This window comes from Rutilus rutilus (genome assembly GCF_951802725.1).
Source record: "Rutilus rutilus genome assembly, chromosome: 8".
NCBI classification, from domain to species: Eukaryota; Metazoa; Chordata; class Actinopteri; order Cypriniformes; family Leuciscidae; genus Rutilus; species Rutilus rutilus.
Window position 1 is genome coordinate 33,443,120 of NC_140222.1, and position 18,305 is coordinate 33,461,424.

Here is an 18,305-nt window from a genome sequence, read left to right on the forward strand (position 1 = left end):
AACAAATAATTGAGGGGCTAATCCTGCCTCTCTCTAGCATCAGGCCACAGGCTTTCATCAACATCACATCTAATGTTCTCTCTTGCCATGCACCTGGGGAAGAACCTTCTGGAGTGTCTTATCCATCCCTGGCAGTCCTCTGGACACATGTCCTCACATCCGGCACGCATGGCTTCCAAAAGAGACATTTGGTCATGTGGGTGGTGACCAAACACTTTCCACCTCCACCCATACAGAAAAAAAAAAATTTGAAATATATTTTACAGTAAAGTGTAAAAAATATATGTGGCATATATTCCAAATACATTGAAATATATTTGCATTGTTGGTCACTTATATTTATCATTTTGAAATATATTCTGAAATATAACAAAAATATATGATGTTACTGTAAGTGTGAAATATATTTACATATATTTACTGTAACTAAAATATATTTATTGGGCCAATTTCGAATATTTGCATACATTCCAAAAATATATTTCAAATATATTTATTTTGTGTATGGGAGCCTTTCAGCTGAAATTGCAATCAGCAGTGTTTGAAAGGCACAAGGCTGAAATCTATTCTGTTTTGAATGTGTGGTTCACAGTTTTGACAGCAGTGTGTTAGCATTTGAACAAAGTGCTGTACATCCACAGTGTTGTGCAGGTTGTGGTTAAAGTCATGGGATAAGTGTGTAGAGTTTTGAAAACTGTGTTCAAACAATGAAAAACGAACTAGAGTTTGGTCCACATGAACTGCTGCTGTGCATACTGTAGTTAGAGTTTTGCACATGTGACTCCAGTTGTGCTCACTGTCGTTTAGCAATCGAAAAAAACTGTAATTGTTTAGTTGGTCTCACGTCCCGTTGAATAACACGGGGAGGCGGGACTTATAACCTATACTAGGACCAGTCACCGGGGGGCGATCGAGACGTTTTGGCTTCACTTTTGAGGGCTTGTGCGACACGCTTGGGTTGAAACACGCCCCATAATCAAATCTCTATGGAGCAGTATCAGACTCACATTCTGACTAGAATCTGAGTATGACGACGTCAGGCTAGTTTAATTCATCAATCTGGTGCACTTTGAGAGTTCAAAATTAAAAGCGCCAACCCATATTCACTGTGCAAATTAAAGAAAAATTCAAACCTCTTTTAGTTGTGTCTGTCTACATTACACTACTACATAATAATAGTTATAATATTAATCCCTTGACAGTAATAGCCATATATTGTAAAACAAATGCACTGAAAAATAAAGGACGGTCATTAAAGCGGTAATGTTTGCACTTGGGTTTTATTACGTATTTAGGAGAGTATTGCAAGAAGCTGCTTACATTAACCTTACTTTCGAAAAATAAATAAATACAATCATGATTTTTCATGAAAAATTATGTTAGAATTGTAGGCCTAAAATACCTTGGTATGAGATTGTTGTCATCAATGGTATAATTAATACAATTACAATTTATTTGGTTTGTCGTGATTAATTTGTGTTCATAATCAGTAAAAAAAATCTTCTAACAAGATTAAACACATATGAACAATTATATTATTATTGTATTATTAATTATTTGTATATCTTGAAACTACCCAAGCAGCGTTTCGCGCTCAGATGTGATGGCGGAATGAATACAACACCAAAATGTGATTGCAGAATATATTTAAACTAGATGTACCGCATGGCGGTACAAAATATGACCGCCGCTCAGGCCTGCACTGGCTTTCCACAAAAATAAATGACGTGGAGCAATTTGGCTGTATTGCGTGTTTATGTATATACCTAAAAAAAGTAGTAGTATGTGCATGTCTGTCTGTGTGTGTGTGTGTGTATGTGTGTGTGTTTGTGTATGTGTGTGTCTGTGTGTGTGTGTGTGTCTGTGTGTGTGTGTGTGTGTGTGTGTGTGTGTGTGTGTCTGTGCGTGTATGTATGCGTGCGTACATGTGTGTGCGCGTGTGTGTTTGTGTGTGTGTGTCTGTGCATGTGGATTTGTATGTGTGTGTGTCTGTGCGTGTGGATGTCAGTGTGTGTGCATGCTTGCGTTTGTTTGTATTCCTGCATGTGTGTGTGTGACAGTTAGGGTTGCCAACTTCAGAAAAGGAAAATGCGGGACAATCGTGGTTATTTATAGGAAAATGAGGGACACTCAAAATATTTGTACTGTATCACACAGTGTACATCATTTCAGTGTCTGCAGTTAAGTTTGTGTTTAAAAGGTTATCAGACATAAACACATTTGTATTGCTTAACCTATTTATGTATTTAATTCTAAAAATAATTGTAATGTCATACATGAAAAAAGTCACATTACAAACAAAATAGTTCATAGTTCAAAATAACAGCATTTTTATTTAGACTAAGTATTTTAGAATCTTACTTTTGGGAGCAATTTAGCGAGTACATACACTGCACCTTTTTGTAATAATAGTGTATAAAAATACATAAAGGCTTTTTTTAAATCACGGGGTACATATCAGTGCATTTATAAAGTAGGCTTATTTGTTATTATTGCAAAGGTGCACTGATTAAGTTTCAAGGCAAGTAAAACTATTGCAACTTTTTTTTTTTAAATGTTGGGAAAATATACTCTTGTTCCATCCCAGTTAACACAGAACGTTCCCCTAATGTTATTTTTTGGTTATTTTTTTGGGAACCAAATACTTACGTTAGGGGAACGTTCTTTTTTGGTTTTATTTTTATGTAACAATAAAATAACGTTCCCAGAACGTTGCTGGGTGGTTACCATAAAAAATAACATTCTGGGAACCATAAACTAACATTCTGAGAATGTTCTGGGTAACAAAAACTAACGTTATGGGAACCAAAAATTGTTAGCTGGGATGTAGTTACAGGGTAAGTATGACATTGCGGGCTGTAAATTAAAGTGGTGTTTCTTACCCTCTTGTTCCGTGTAGTTACAGGGTAAGTATGACATTGCGGGCTGTAAATTAAAGTGGTGCTTCTTACCCTCTTGTTTCATGTAGTTACAGGGTAAGTATGACATTGCGGGCTGTAAATTAAAGTGGTGCTTCTTACCCTCTTGTTTCATGTAGTTACAGGGTAAGTACAATAAAAACACATATACACACACACAATCTGATATCACTCGGAAAACTTTATTTGAAAAACAACTTATTTCAAAACGGATTTACAGCACTTTGTTTCTCTTGCTTGGTTTCCTCCTCCTCTTGTTCCTCTTCTTCTGAAGTGAAACGATAAGCGTTTGTAAGAAACATACCAAATATTTTACATTTTTAAACTGTAGACTATCGCTTCCGACCAACTGTCACCTGCGCGTTCATGAGAGGGTTGAGAGAAAGTATAAATACAAGCTGTCCGCGTCCGAGCTGCGCAGTTGTCGTGTACGCGTCCAAACTGGAGTATAACAGAGGCTTAAAGCGTGACGTAAGCGCACCGAAAAACCAATGTTGAATTATTATTTTTTTTTAAATGTTTTTATTATTGCTCACAACAAAATACAAACAATAACAGATAATAATAATGAAAAACAAACCATGCAGAAGAACAGAGACACCAGTTCTCGAGCACGTTTCACATCAAACTCCCGCGAGAATGCAATGAACGCTTAAAGCTTCACCAAACGCGAAGCCATTCAAGCCGCCCCCTATGACGCCGACTCTCATGCACTCGCTGGTGAAAGTTGGTCGGTAGCGAAAAGATGAGTAAATTATGAGAACATTTCTGGGTGTACTGTATTTTCTTTTAATACATAATACAGAATAGAAAAAGACTCCTTAAGATTAGGCTAATCAGTGGAACGATAGAAAAAGAAGAGGAGGACCAAGAGGAGGAGGAAGCCATGCAAGAGAAACAAAAAAGGACAAAACATGCTACTTTATGTCAGGACTTTAGAATTTGAAATGAAAAGTTGATTTAAAAAAAAAAGATAATAAATTAAATAAATAAGAAGTGTAATATCCAAAGTAAAACAGGTCCCAGGCACTCAAAAAAATCCAAGGAGGAGAAGGAAAAAAGTTAAAAAGCCTTTATTAATAGTGGCTTAAACCATTAAAAATGCCAACATGTTTCGACCAACATGGTCTTCTTCAGGGCAAATTCATACAGAGAATGACAATGACAACAATTTATAAGCAAGTAAAGACCCACCCCTAAACCAAGATAATTGAATTAACCTAATGAGACCCAATGTAATCAATTATCCCAATGAGACAATCAGGTCTACAGGGTAATGAAAGTAACACAGTAGGTGAACCAAACAAAGAAACATGCTATATATCTCAAAAAAACAATATCACTCAGCGAAAACCAAAAAACACAATATGGATCATAAGAAAAAAAAAAAAAAAAAAAGAAAAAAAAAAAAAGATATATAAATATATATATATATATACACATACACACATATATATATATATATATATATATATATACATATATATATACATACACATATATATATATACACATATATACATATATACACATACATATATATATACATATATACACATACACATACACATACATACATAACATATACATACATACACATACATATATACATACATACACACACATACATATACACATACATATACATACATATATACACACATATACACACATACATATATATATATATATATATATACATATATATACACACATATACACACATCCACACACATACATACACATATACATACACATATACATACACATATACATACATACATACATACATACATATATATATACACATATACACATATATACACATACATATATACACATATATATATACATACATATATACACATATACATACATACATATACACATACACATACACACATACATACACACATACATACACATACACATATAAACATACACATGCATACACATACACATACATACATCCAAGGCACATCCAATATATAGGCAGAGAAAATATCATAAAAAACATTTAAACTCTATGTCATCATTCAGACCGGGATACCGAAGCGCATCCAATTGATGTATCCAGAAAGACTCACGCTGGTTGAGTTTGCGAATCCTATCACCACCTCTAACCAAAGGTCTCACATGTTCCAAGGCCTCTATAACTAATAAGGAATCATTCTTGTTGTGCACATGCAGAAAATGTTGGGCCATTTGATATTCAGGGCTACTGACACGAATAGCATATTTATGCTCTGCTAGACGATCACGTAGACGTCTTTTAGTGCGACCTACATAAAACACATCCTTACATGGGCAAGATAGACGGTATATCACAAATGTAGTATTACAGTTTATAAAGTCTTTTATCTTATATGTTCTGTTAGATCTAAAATCCACAAAAGTTTTAGCAGGGATAATATTCCTACAATGAGGGCAGTTCATACAACGATATAATCCAATAGGTCTCGAAAGCCAACTTTCCTTCTTCTCAGAGGGAAGATAACTATGTACCAACTTGTCGCGAATAGTTGGAGCTCTTTTGTAAGAAAACATAGGTGGTTGTGGAAAGACCTGTTGAAGGACAGGGTCAGAATTAATAATGGCCCAATTATCCTGAATTATCTGTTTTATCTGTCTAGCGTCCCTACTATACTGTGTAACAAAAAAGGGGCGGGATAGAGTCTCCGTTTTACGTTCCTTCTTAATCAAAGTATCAGAACGATTCAGGGATTGAGCTCTGGAACGTGCACGAGCGACGATAACTGGTTTGTAATTTCTTTTAATAAAACGTTCCGACATAATTTCTGCCTGTTTTTCAAAGTCAACATTATCATCACATATGCGGCGTAACCGCTGAAATTGGCCAAAGGGTACATTATCAATGAGATATGGAGGATGAAATGAGTCGGCCCTAAGGATAGTATTTCTAGAGGTCTTTTTTCTGAAAATCGTGGTATGTAACTTCCCTTCTAGGTCAATAGAGATGGTCAGGTCTAAAAAATCAATGCTGGTTTTGGAGTATTCCAAAGACAATTTAATATTGTTATTTACGGAGTTAAGGTATTTGTGAAACTCACAAACCTGAGTGTCAGTACCCTTAAAAATAAACAATAAATCATCAATGTAGCGACCATACCATGTTATGCAATGATGAAAAGGATTAGTTGGATTAAGAACATATAACTTCTCCCATAGCCCCAAATAAAGACAAGCATAATTGGGTGAGAAGCAACATCCCATTGGAACCCCAATCTTTTGTTTATACAGTTTGTCGATAAACACAAAAATATTGTTATGAATAATAAACTCAGTGAGTTGTACAATGAAATGAGAAGGAGGTCTGATGTCATCTCTATCAGAAATAAAGTGTTTCAAGGCGTGTAACCCCTCCTCATGGTCAATGTTGGTGTATAAGGACTCTATATCCATACTAATTAAGTATTGGGACCCAACATTGCCTAAATTAGACAAACTGTTTAAAACATCCACAGTATCCTCAATGAAAGATGGAAGAGTCCTCACAAAAGGCTTAATAAAGAAATCAACAAACTTGGATGCTGGTTCAGTAAGTGTACCATTGCCCGAGATAATGGGTCGCCCAGGAGGGTTGTCAAAAGGGGGTTTGTGAACTTTAGGAAGTAAGTAAAAAGTAGCCAAGGATGGATGTTCAACAATCATATATTTCATTTCGCTCTCAGTAATCCATTCTGAATTTTTTGCATGGGTTAAGATGTTATGGAAGACAACGGTCAATTCAGACAAAGGATTACTGGTTAATCTTTCGTAATGCTTGGTTTCCAATTGTCTTGTCGCTTCTAGGATGTATCTGTCTTTCGACAAGACCACTACGGCCCCACCCTTATCAGCAGGGCGAATAATAATATCTTCAATCGTAGATAGCTCCTTAAGAGCCTTACGTTCACTAATTGTCAAATTCGATTTTTGTATGGGTCTGGACCGAGTATCAAATAATTTTTGTACATCATAATCTACTTTCTTACAAAAGGCAACAAGAGATGGATTAGATACCACAGGCGTAAATAAGGATTTAGGTCTAAATAGCGGATACAAATCAATATTGGGAGTACTCACAGGATCAACAGAGTTATCAAGTGTGCTGTGTATTAGTTATAGAGGCCTTGGAACATGTGAGACCTTTGGTTAGAGGTGGTGATAGGATTCGCAAACTCAACCAGCGTGAGTCTTTCTGGATACATCAATTGGATGCGCTTCGGTATCCCGGTCTGAATGATGACATAGAGTTTAAATGTTTTTTATGATATTTTCTCTGCCTATATATTGGATGTGCCTTGGATGTATGTATGTGTATGTGTATGCATGTGTATGTTTATATGTGTATGTGTATGTATGTGTGTATGTATGTGTGTATGTGTATGTGTATATGTATGTATGTATATGTGTATATATGTATGTATATATATATGTGTATATATGTATGTGTATATATGTGTATATGTGTATATATATGGGCCATTCTACAGAATTGGTGCAAAGTCAGAGTTGGAAACATCTTGAAATTTTTTTGTTTTTTCCCACAAATTTTGCATGTATGCAAATTGTATAATATCCAAGGTACGCTTTTCTAGTAATTGTGCAGTTAATTCTCATATTGTATTTTCAGAAAATGTTGGAATATTTTCCTTCTCCCCAAATTTGTCACTACCGAAACACAATATTAAATAATTTATTAAGAAGGCTTATAATGACCTATTAAGATTTTGTTTACATCTACCTTATAAATATATATTTTTTCTATTTTTAAAAAATATTTTTACTGGTGAAATCAATAAAGATTATAATTTTAATAATATTTTAAGTGTGATTTATGAGATTTGTTGTATTTTGAACCCAATCTTTCTTTGTAGAAGGCATAAAGTTTATCGTACTGATTTCAAAGTTAAGGATTCATTAGTTTGAATATGCATTGAACCAAACACTATCATAACATCTTAGTTGACAATTCAATATACTTTATTTTTGACAAAACATCCCATGTTACGGTAGTGACTGCACATTTTTGGTAGTGACAGTAATGTTTTGGTAGTGACCACAATAATTAGTTTGCCATGGCTGAATCAGACTGTCCACATTTTATGTTAATATAAATAAATAACTATGATGCACATATGCAGTCAGTACATATAGCAGACACACATCTGACAGTAAATATCTTATAAGAACACCTAGAGCTATTCTATACTTTGGGTCTTGAGGTGCAAGTGAGAAGAGGTATGCTCCTAGATTTTTCTTCCCAAAAAAACAACAACTTACAATGTAGACTCAGAACCACTTTGTTTTATTTGCACATTTTAAACATTTTGTTTATGAGTCATTCAGATAAATCTCCAGAACCACTGAACTGTGTGTGTGTGTGTGTGTGTGTGTGTGTGTGTGTGTGTGTGTGTGTGTGTGTGTGTGTGTGTGTGTGTGTGTGTGTGTGTGTGTGTGTGTACATAAAACATTAATTTCAGAATAATTTTCCTCATTCAGATAAATCTCCAGAACCACTGAACTGTGTGTGTGTGTGTGTGTGTGTGTGTGTGTGTGTGTGTGTGTGTGTGTGTACTGGTGTCTGATCACCCTCACTGGAAGTACTAGGTGGTGTGGAAGCCCTGCAAAATGTCTCCACCTCTTTTTGTCTTTTCACCATCATCCTGTGTCTTTTCCTCCATGCTTTTCTGACATCTCTTTGCTCCCTGTCAGGTAATTCACTGATACTCTTCAACTTTCCTTCTTCCCTTCGTTTCTTATTTCTTTCTCTTTCTTTCCTTAAGTATTCCTCGTACTTCACTGGGTCTTCCCTCAACCTTTGTTTGTATTCTCTCTGTCTCTCTGTTGTAGTTTTTCTATTTTTTTTAGGCATGTTGGTGTTTTATGTCATTCTCCCTGTCAAGTTAATCATATAAATTAACATTACTGACAACAACCTTACACCTAAGCTAGTATCATGGACTGCAACCTTAAGTAATTGTAACCTCATTACATTACAGAATTTTAACAGAATATTGCATACTAAAACACTACTAAAACATACTACAGTAGTAATTATTTGCATAACTGTACTAAAATGTAGTTTATTCCTCCAAATAAAGGATTATGTGTTCCCTTTTGTCACTACCAAAACAATGTCACAACCGAAACTTCAAGAAAATGTTTCGGTTGTGACTGTTTTGGTAGTGACAATTTTAGATACTTTTGAGCCTAGCTCGAAGATGCTAATCAGCACATGGTTAGCAATCACTGGTCAGAACAGTTGAACACATATAACAACTAAATTTTATGGAATAACATCCCAAAAAAAATTCTCAATAGCAGAAAAAATGAGTTTGGTAGTGACATTCCTTAAAGTTACACACAGATTTTTAGACTTTAGAACACATTTACCTCAAAATGATGGGATCAATCTACTCACCATATAGCACATGAGAGAGAGGGACACAGGAATATTTCCTGATCAAAAATGTAGGAGTGTGGTTAAAATCAGTCTCAGCCAATGGACTACAACATTCACTGTTTTGGTAGTGACATGAAAATGCGGGACATGTTTTTTTTGATAAAGTTTCATGATTTAAAAATAAAATATAAAATAAATATTTTTTTTAACTTCATTTTTTTTAAAAAAACAAAAATATTTTTTTTAAAACAAGAATGGAAAAATTTGCAAAAATTTTTTCAATATCATTTTCACAAGTTGAAATTTAGGGGTTAGGGTTTGGGACAGCCACCTCCTAATTGAAAGTAGCCCATAAATTATGATTTTATATATATAAAGCTTACTGATATCTTAAATATTATTGTGGGTTTCAATAGATAATTGAAGGATCTTAGTAAACATCTAAGATTTTAATAATTAAATGCTTTTCAAATGTGTTTTTTGGATGAGGGACAGCAGTTTGCACCAATTCTGTAGAATGGCCCATATATGTATGTATGTATGTATGTATGTATATGTGTATGTATATGTGTATGTATGTGTGTGGATGTGTGTATATGTGTGTATATATATGTATATATATATATATATATATGTATGTGTGTATATGTGTGTATATATGTATGTATATGTATGTGTATATGTATGTGTGTGTATGTATGTATATATGTATGTGTATGTATGTATATGTGTGTGTATATATGTATGTATGTGTATGTGTATGTGTATATATGTATATATATATGTATGTGTATATATGTATATATGTGTATATATATATATGTGTATGTATATATATATGTATATATATATATATATATATATATATATATATATATATATGTGTGTATGTGTATATATATATATATATTTATATATCTTTTTTTTTTTTTTTTTTTTTTTTTTTTTTTCTTATGATCCATATTGTGTTTTTTGGTTTTCGCTGAGTGATATTGTTTTTTTGAGATATATAGCATGTTTCTTTGTTTGGTTCACCTACTGTGTTACTTTCATTACCCTGTAGACCTGATTGTCTCATTGGGATAATTGATTACATTGGGTCTCATTAGGTTAATTCAATTATCTTGGTTTAGGGGTGGGTCTTTACTTGCTTATAAATTGTTGTCATTGTCATTCTCTGTATGAATTTGCCCTGAAGAAGACCATGTTGGTCGAAACATGTTGGCATTTTTAATGGTTTAAGCCACTATTAATAAAGGCTTTTTAACTTTTTTCCTTCTCCTCCTTGGATTTTTTTGAGTGCCTGGGACCTGTTTTACTTTGGATTTGTTCCCCTACCCCAAGAGCACCTATCACAGACTCTTACTCTACCTGAGCGCCTGGTTGAACTTTTTACAAGAAGTGTAATATGTTGTAAATCTGTTTTGAAATAAGTTGTTTTTCAAATAAAGGTTTTCCAAGTGATGTCAGATTGTGTGTGTACATGTGTTTTTTATTGTACTTACCCTGTAACTACATGAAACAAGAGGGTAAGAAGCACCACTTTAATTTACAGCCCGCGATGTCATACTTACCCTGTAACTACATGAAACAAGAGGGTAAGAAGCACCACTTTAATTTACAGCCCGCGATGTCATACTTACCCAGTAACTACATGAAACAAGAGGGTAAGAAACACCACTTTAATTTACAGCCCGCGATGTCATACTTACCCTGTAACTACATGAAACAAGAGGGTAAGAAACACCACTTTAATTTACAGCCCGCAATGTCAAACTTACCCTGTAACTACATGAAACAAGAGGGTAAGAAACACCACTTTAATTTACAGCCCGCAATGTCAAACTTACCCTGTAACTACATGAAACAAGAGGGTAAGAAACACCACTTTAATTTACAGCCCGCAATGTCATACTTACCCTGTAACTACATGAAACAAGAGGGTAAGAAGCACCACTTTAATTTACAGCCCGCGATGTCATACTTACCCTGTAACTACATGAAACAAGAGGGTAAGAAACACCACTTTAATTTACAGCCCGCAATGTCATACTTACCCTGTAACTACATGAAACAAGAGGGTAAGAAACACCACTTTAATTTACAGCCCGCAATGTCAAACTTACCCTGTAACTACATGAAACAAGAGGGTAAGAAACACCACTTTAATTTACAGCCCGCAATGTCATACTTACCCTGTAACTACATGAAACAAGAGGGTAAGAAGCACCACTTTAATTTACAGCCCGCAATGTCATACTTACCCTGTAACTACATGAAACAAGAGGGTAAGAAACACCACTTTAATTTACAGCCCGCAATGTCATACTTACCCTGTAACTACATGAAACAAGAGGGTAAGAAGCACCACTTTAATTTACAGCCCGCAATGTCATACTTACCCTGTAACTACATGAAACTAGAGGGTAAGAAACACCACTTTAATTTACAGCCCGCAATGTCATACTTACCCTGTAACTACATGAAACAAGAGGGTAAGAAACACCACTTTAATTTACAGCCCGCAATGTCATACTTACCCTGTAACTACATGAAACAAGAGGGTAAGAAACACCACTTTAATTTACAGCCCGCAATGTCATACTTACCCTGTAACTACATGAAACAAGAGGGTAAGAAACACCACTTTAATTTACAGCCCGCAATGTCATACTTACCCTGTAACTACATGAAACAAGAGGGTAAGAAACACCACTTTAATTTACAGCCCGCAATGTCATACTTACCCTGTAACTACATGGAATACTTACAGTCTAAATAATTTGCCTAAATAATTTGTTATTTTCCTGGTTGTTACCCCTTTATTCCCAAAACTTTACATATCATTCCCCTATACTTACACGTACGCACTTTATAGGTACACTGTAATTACCGAAAGTTACACTGTAATTTCGTTTTAATAACGCAGTATTTTCACGGTTGTTACACCTTTATTCCCAAGACTTTACATATTGTTCCCCTATACTTACACGTAAGTACTTTATAGGTACACTGTAATTACCGAAAGTTACACTGTACTTTCATTTTAATTACGCAGTACTTTCCGGGCTGTAATCTAAAGCGTTACCATTTAATTTAATAAAAACGCATTATACTTTAAGAACACTTTAAATATCTTGCATTTAAAGACTGATATTATACAGTGATATTATACAGTGATCATACTATCTTTACTAATTATATTTAAAATAAAATATTTTATATTAAAACACTTTTTAGGCTTAATGTGCATCGTGCATTAAAGAAGTACTCCAAATAATTGTATAATTGTAATATTTATATCCTAAGCTTCAAGCATTATGTCAGTAAATATCGATTTGTAGTATACTTAGTATGAAATAAATATATTTTAAAAACATTTTGGTTTAGTTTTTTTTTTTTTTGCACTATGGTGTCCAAACCACAAACATTGAAGATTAAATATAATCAGCATGTCAAATAGACCAGTGCAAGTCACTTCCTACTTCAGGTTAACCTCTGACCTGGTGTGTATAAATGTAATAATATGTATGGTGCTAAATGCAAGGAATGTCAATGCTTTGACATTTTCACTATTTACAGGTTTTCATCTTACGATCATCTGATGCGGTTTTGGCAGGTCATTGAACCATCACTGAGATTAATGGTTCGGGTAACCAGAACAGGAACTGCAAACGTTGAATCTGAAAAGCAAAGTGCTTCCATGGTAAGTCTGTCATCTGTGCTATTATGACCAAACTCTCCGGCTACAGAATCCTATCATATACTTGTTCAATACATGGTTGGACTTTTACTTTCTGAAGCCAGGATGTTCACATTATGACCAACACTAGCACTTTTAGATTGAATGTAGAATGAATGGAAATAAATTTCACACCATCAGATGTCTGTTGTTGTAACTGTACTGTACACCTACCAGTTTTGACAATTACATATACATGTAACTGTGTTGTGATCTGTCAGTCCTTACAGGCAATAGATGAACTGTTCCTCTTCCTGAACTACCTTGCCCTTGGTCTGAAGCAGAGGGACCTAGCTGAGCGGTATGGGGTGCATCAGTCTACTGTAAGCAGAATCATTCTGACCTGGAGCAATTTTCTGTTCTCTGTTCTTGGTTCACAATGCATTTGGATGACTCAAGACAAAATCAAGGAACACTTGCCATCAGAGTTTGAAGACTACCCAGACACCACCACAATTCTGGACTGCACATAGCTCCGGTGTCAAACACCCTCCTCCCCTTTACTTCAGAGTGAGGTATACTCAAACTATAAGTCCCACTGTACCCTGAAGGGAATGATTGGCATGGCTCCCCATGGCGCTGTAACCTTTGTTTCCTCCCTTTTTGCCGGCTCAGTAAGTGACAAACAGATCTTTGTAGAGTCAGGTATTCTAACTCTGCTTAGGCCAGATATGGCAATTATGGTCGACAGAGGCTTCCTTGTGGATGACTGTGTGCCCTGTAAGGTGTACAGGCCAGCATTCCTCGCTGGAAGACCTCAGATGTCAAAGCACGAGGTCAGGGAGACCCAATCTATTGCACATCTCAGAGTGCACATTGAGCGCCTAATTCGTAGACTAAAGGAATTTAAATTCTTTGATACTGTCATCCCCTTAAACATGTTTGGTAACATAAATCAGCTTTATGCAGTTGCATGCCTACTGTTAAATTATCAGAGTGGGCCACTTGTAAAAGCTTGGGCTAAGTAGAAGTGTCTCTTGTTTTTATCCTCTCTTAATCCTTGTAAATATATCTTAAACATGCCTCTAGATTTAATCTCTGTATATATCATTCATCTCATAATTTAAACTTAAAATCTATTCACTAAAAATCTGATTAACTGTATTATAATAACTGTTGTTGTTTTTACATTATTTCTATGTTTTGTAGCGTATACGACTCTGGGTAAATATGAATTAGCTCAAGAATATGGGGAATTCTGGGAATATTAATATTTATGACTCATGGTCATAATTCATAAGTCGCATGTACATTTTGTTATGTGTGGAGAGAAAGATGACCCAAGAGCGAGATGCAGCAAAGCAGTCTTTTAATTAACAGAGTCAGAATGTCCAGAGGTAAGAACAGAAACTTTCAGCATATTATAATAAACAACGAAAATCTTCCGGAAAACTGTAGCCGGGAACTTAAACTCAATTTACTCAATTCCTCCGTCCGGAGCGTCTCTGGTAGTAGTGGTTACCGTGAGAAAGCCAGCCGACTCCGGGACCTCCAGGATCAGATCAGAAGGCAACGAGCGCAGTCACAGGTACTCTGTAACAAGTATAGCTTAGTAGCAATTCACAGTGGTAGAACAATCCTCTTACGTGCACAGAACAGACAAAACAGGACAGGACAGGATTTCGACACGGCAGGATGTTTGGCAGAGAATTCGTACGCATAACTTCTGAAATAATCTGGCAAAGAGACAGGGGAAAACAAGGCTAGAAAAAGAGAAGATAATTAGGGAAAGTGATGACTGGTGTGTAACTGATGATGAGAATAATAAGTAATGAAAGAGAACACCTGGGAAGAAGGCGATGTGTGTGCGTAATGACCAATGAAGTAATCAGGGGTGTGAGAGCGTAAATGTGTGTGTGTGTGTGAGTGTGTGGGTGACCAGAGGGGGGAGACAAAGTAAAGGAAGAACCAGGATCATGACACATTTATTTTATCAATTATCGAGATTACCTTGTTCTGTAACTGGTCTGACCAACATTTAATTCGTCCAGCGAAACCAATGTAAAATCATTACAGTCAGAGGTATTCACAAACTTCAAGGAAGTTTATGTCCTGGCCACGAACATTAAACTTTATTGAGTTTATTAATTAAAACTACTGAATGTAGTCTAATATCGAGCTTGTAGCTTAAGATCTTTTGTTTCATTGACTTTAGAATGGTGGGTTTTCAAACACGGAGACAGTGAAAAGTATTTATGAATTTTAATAAATGCTAAACTAGAGATTATATGAGCTACGAATATAAACGTACGTAAAAATGCAAACAATAAACAAACAAACATATAACCAAACAATAGCATAAGTGATCAGAATGAAATGAAGGAAAGAAAGAAAGAGAAGAGAAGAGGGAAAAGCTAGTAATTATTACATACAGAAACCTAAGTTCACGAGACACCGGGAAACAGCTTTTATCAGACAATGTACTTGCGATTCTGTGCTCTTTCGGGTGAGGCTGATGCTGAGGCAGGAAGCGAGGGTGGCGTCCTGTTTTTGCTGGGTCTTCCGGTGCCGCGAAGTTCGAAAAGGCTCACTGAATGTAAAGTTACCGGAAAATCAGATTCATCTCCCTGGATGGGAGAGGTTTAAAGTCTTTGTTGCAAGGGACGCAGCTACGACTCGGACATGTGCTCGCTCGATAGAGAAGATTATCTATCCTTCTTCAGATGATCCTTGGAGAAGCGCTGCGCCGGGGAGAGGAGGAAGGGTGAGAGGTCAGGGATGAGAGCGACCGGAGAAGAGAAGAGGTGGGATCAGCGGGATCGATGAGAGAAGAGAGAAAAGCGAAGAGAGGGGGTCTCTTCCTTTTAACAGACATCTGTTTACGCCCTGTTTTGGTGACAGAGCGAATCAAAACTTCTGATGTGTAGCGGGAAGAAGTCTTCTTTGTGTGAAGACAAACACGCCCCCTTTTACCATATGTCTTGAGGGAAAGGATTCATACTTAGACATGTGATATTTCCTGGAACAATTTAAGTATTATTGTACCTTGCAGTCAAGATTCGTCTCCGTGAGATGGAGAGGATTACATAGATATCCATTATGACAGGTAAAGATTGGGGAAACATAACGTTACATTTATATGCATAATTACACACAAATAAAGTTTGATTAAACACACAATGAAATGGTCAGTATTTCCGTTATGGCATGTGAAGACACTTGAGAGACATAGGAATACATATCAACATTTTGGTAATGTCCTATGTGGGTAAGTCAATGGAAAATCTGTGTGTGTGTGTGTGGTGCGTTTGGGACGTGACTCGCTGGAATGTTAGTTTTCCTGGGTTGTAAAGTTTTATGGTCTGAGGTAGGGTTACCACAAGACACTATTGAGGAACTTCTTTCATGAACCTTCAGAATTAAAGATTTTACTCTAGCAAGTCACACCTCTATTATAAATTTGTAATGAATGGTAAAATGAAATTTTACTATGTGGAAGTCCATATATGGAAATGTGCTTCAGTTGCATCTCGTGGTGGGTTTCTGGTTGAAAGTCCACGAGTGTGTGTGTGTGTGTGGAATGTCACAAGGCTGTAAAGTCACAGGAAGTCCAAGCTGAACTAGGGGGTTTTACAAGGGGTTCTTAAAAACAGGGTCCTCTTTATGGCTCAAATGTCCCTCTGGGGAGATTATTAACCAGATTGCAATTTTGACATGTCCAAGTAGACTTAGCGACGCCATGGACAGACCCGTTGTCTAAAAAGACAACGAAGGACGTGTTTGGAGACAAGGAATTACTAATTGGAACAGCATGTGACCGCATGTCAGGCATTGTCGCTACAACAGTTAACGTTATATTTTGGACATTGGCTGGTAGTCTTGTCTATGTGTTTCAGAGCTCCTCTGCTTCCCTCTGCAGGTCATTCATAATAGCTCCAAGTATGTCATACAGGTGAGGATTGAAGTGAAGGTTTGTGGGTGTGTTTTTTTTTTTTATTAAGGATTTTGATGTATGGTTAGTGGTAAAAGTTTTCTCAAAAGGCATAAAAGAGATATATATAAAAAAAGAGAAACTCAAGGTAAAGCAAACAAAACATGTTCTTTTTTAATTTTTACAGTTATGATTTATCATATAGATCTACTCATATGGAGTGTCTAGGGTTTCTAACAGTTATTAAAAGTGATAAACAAGTAAATTATAGAGGATAGGGGGTCCAGTCGACCCCATTCCCTTTTTCTTATTCCCTGTAACCAGTCCGTGTCGGTCAACCGGTAAATCGATGGCCCATGTAGGAAAAAACTCAATAGTGCGAGTGTTAGTTAACATCCCTCATTTAATAATATTAACAAAATGAAGAAATCATCCTTAGTGGCAATAAAGCATGTCTTCTCATGCACTTTCAAGCATTTTCCCAAAAGTTTTTTCCTGTGAAAAAAAAATCTTCATGCATTAAAATAGCTTGCAATGTACACCCTTGCTGCATTTAGTATACACGGAACCATGAATATGTTAATTAATGTTAATTGTAATTTTTTACAGCATGTTTAAATTGTCATTTTTTGGGGCACAGAAAAACGCGCTGTTTTAGTGTGTGCCCTTTAAATGCAAATAAGCTGCTGCTGGACGATCCAGGGGGGCGGAGCTTCATGAGCTCGCGCTCAGTCTGTCAGGACAATTTCATCTCACGGAATGATGATAATATCAGAAACTCTCAGTAACGGCGTTCATTTCGAGTCGGACAATAATGCCTACAGAGTCAGAGTGCTGTATAGAGATGAAACAGGTATAGTTTAGTAGTTTAATTACGGTTATTATAACGTATTTGTCATCTGCTTGTATGTATCCATTATTTATTAATAGCCTACAAGTCTGCTGTCTGAATGATGATCAAACATTTACTGATGAGTTTAATCAAGTTTATTGTACATCACACAAAAGATGAAGCGTCAGTTTTACTTCAGAAAATCACCATAAGAGCTGAGTAAACACACACTGAAAAAAATGATTCATTGAATTTACTCAATTTTTTTATCGTAAGTGGTTCCACGCAATGCATTTGTTTAAATGTAGGTACAATCAATTAAGTTGGACTTAATCAATTTTATTTAGTTACCTTAGTATAATTATTTTTTGTAATTCCACCCCTATTTAATCATGTTACTTCTACTAAACTCATTTAGTTGAATTTAATCAATTTTTTTTTGTAATTCCACCCGTTTAATCATCTTACTTCTACTTAAATTATTTATTTTTATTGAGTAGTCAAAATTATTAAGCTAAATCTACTAGTTAAAC

At 35.7% G+C, this 18,305-nt stretch overlaps 1 long non-coding RNA gene across 1 annotated transcript in view; it reads right to left on the reverse strand.

The window, feature by feature from the left end:
- The window catches only part of LOC311295528, a 108,799-nt gene that overhangs the window by 33,588 nt on the left and 56,906 nt on the right, over positions 1-18,305 (reverse strand). The gene's annotated exons all lie outside the window — the stretch shown is intronic.